A 3,013-nucleotide genomic window follows, 5' to 3' on the forward strand; every position below is an offset into this window, starting at 1 on the left:
TGTGTCGTGCGCGCGCGCGTGTGCGTGCGTGTGCGCTGTTGTCGTGCGTGTGCTGCAGTGTGCGGTGTGTGCGTGGCGCGCGTGTTTGTGTTTGCGCGCGCGTGGTGGTGCGGCGTCGTGTGCGTCGTGTGTGTGGTTTCTGTTGCACGCGCGCGCGCTGTTGTGTGTGTTGTGGTGTGTGTGAAGTGTGTGCGCGCGCGCGCGCGTGTGCTGGTGTGTGTGTGTTGTGGTGTGGTGTGTGTGTGTGTGTGTGTGTTCAGACCCCGCCACTGTAAAAGATGTCGCGCACAGCCGCCGCTCTCTCGTTAAGCTGGCGTACCTACGTCACGCACCACCGCACTCACGCACACACGCACCACCCGCACACACTACACACCACACACCCCACACATCACATGCGATTGCTGCGCGTCTCCTGATGGTGTGCGTCCCGCACACGCCCACACCACGCACATACACATAAAAAAAAAACCACCAACCCACACCACACGCACCGTACACCACACGCACACGCACCACGCACACGCACACGCACAACCGCACACGCACACTCGCACACGCCCACACACACCCACCATCCCCCCGCACGACCGCAACACGCAAGGCACACACACACACACACATCACACAATGCATGTATATATGCTCAGTCCCTGACTACGTCCATACACTTACCGTACAGGATTATCACCGTTGCGATCCTAGACGTCGCAAATCGGATAAGTCATGGACGTACGTCTGGACGCATCGTGAAATCGGCCTTAGACGACATATAGGAGACAAACGTGGGCAGCGAAGCACAAGAGACATCTAGACAATCCTCACAATTCCACCGTTATCTCATTGCTAATACGATACGCCGCCGAGAATTACCATTCATCGCCGCGCGCCCCACTCCCGGACAACGTTGTTTTCTCGCAAATGTTTTCTTCATTTGCACGAAACTAATACGCAAGACATGCCCCAAAACCTTGCAACGAATGGTGTTCGCACGTGCCGCCCCCCGCTGACGCCCACATGATCCGTCACCCGATGTCGGTTATCATCTACTGCGCTGCCGGTTTCTAACCCACGAGTATCGTGCCCGTCACGTCCGGCAATCCGAGGACGTCACGCAGGCACTGCGGATAACGCTTTGTGGGATTCGCCCGCGGCTGACGATACCTGGCAACACTCACCACGTCTGCGCCGCTGAGTCATCGGCGCCACCTTAGCGTGCAGCGTCACTATAGCTCGATTTCCGATCGCATCAGTGGAATGCGCGGTGATGCAAGTTGCATGCTCATCGCCCATGCTCCCGACAGCCCGACGTCCTCGCGCATTGCTGACTCTCATGCATCGCTAAGTACCGGCTCACATACACATCGTATAAAAAGACTCACACGCGTCCTGCGTGCGTGTGGTGTGCACTGCCGCGCGAATTTATGCAAACGCCAACCGTCTACTGTATCCGACCCCACATCCCGCGTGTGCACCACACACACACACACACACACACACACACACACACACACACACACACACACACACACACACACACACACACACACACACACACACACACACACACTTCAGATCAACGTACTCGTTTTCCTGTATTTCGGTAAGCAGCCGCACTGTTACGCTGCCAGCTCGCTGACTGTACTCCTTCTGGTTGACGCTTGCGCTGTAGGCGCGGCTGCGCAGAGGCTCCTCGTTGTCCGCCACTCTCACCTGTCCAGCCTCCTCGTCGTAGTAATGATGTCCAGTCGCCGTGTGCACGTTAGGCAAACTCGCACACTTACTCTCCAAGTTCTGGTGATTCCGGTTACCGATCTCGGGTCGACGAAACTCCCCCGTCTCCTTGTACTTATAAACCCAGTAGGAGGCGCCACAGCACAGCGCGCCGACGCCGCTCAGTCCCGGCCCGACGATCTGATAGACGTAATTCTTGTAGATACCGTTGTAATCTCGGCCGCAGAAAGCCAGGAAGGTGATGACGACGCCCGCGCACAAGATGGCGATGCCCGGGAACACCATGTACATGCCAATGGTGTGATAGAGCTGCAGCTGCGCAGCGGCCGACGACTCGTTCTTGCGCACGCGGAACAGTCTGCGCACGGTGCGTTCCTTCTCCTGCTGCAGCTCCAAGTCGAACAGCGCATAGGCGTTCCGGCGCTCCACTCCCGGAATTCCGGCGTTCATCGTGGCGCGGCCACGCGCCGTCGCCGCCAGTGCGGCTCGCTGTGCCGCAGGGGTTTATCTGCGTGGCGAGAGTCTCCCCTCGGCGAAACACATCCTCGTTAGATTAGCACGGCTTCTTCTCCTTCGATAGCTTCTCTCCCATGGGGAGCAGCTCAATTGTCACTAACAGCACGATGCAGCTCTGTAGCTTCCTCCTTGTGGGCACATCATGTCCTCGGCAGGCTAACGTTAACGTTTCGCACTTCTACGCGAATGGCGATAATCTCTCTATAGTACGGAACTCGTGTCTTACACTCCTGGTGTAGTCAGCGTCTATAAGCCGATCTCAACGATGACGACTTACCTCATTGAGCGACACAGAGAGATTCCCTCCGCTCCGCTGCGTAAACCCTCGTATACGAGTAACGCGTGCGTGATGTAGAGTACGCACTTGTGGGCGTCCGCGTTGTCACGGTTTCCGCTGATGCCGCTGTTGCTAGCACGCCTGCTTGTGCCCATGTACGCACGCGTGCGTCGGTGTTGTCACTGCTACTGCCGCTGTTGCTGTTGCTGTTGCTAGCACGCCTGCTTGTGCGCACGTGTGTGTGTGAGAAACGATTGTCCGCCGCTGCTGCTGCTGTTGATACTACTAGAACAACGCGTCGTTTACTAAAGTCGATTAGAAAGAGAGAGAGAGAGAGAGAGAGAGAGAGAGAGAGAGAGAGAGAGAGAGAGAGAGAGAGAGAGAGAGAGAGAGAGAGAGAGAGAGAGAGAGAGAGAGAGAGAGAGAGACGACGACGACGAACGTACGACGACGTACGACGACGTACGTACGTACGACGTACGTACG

The sequence above is a fragment of the Priapulus caudatus genome, unplaced genomic scaffold, assembly GCF_000485595.1.
Source record: "Priapulus caudatus unplaced genomic scaffold, Priapulus_caudatus-5.0.1 Scaffold529, whole genome shotgun sequence".
Lineage (NCBI taxonomy): Eukaryota > Metazoa > Priapulida > Priapulimorpha > Priapulimorphida > Priapulidae > Priapulus > Priapulus caudatus.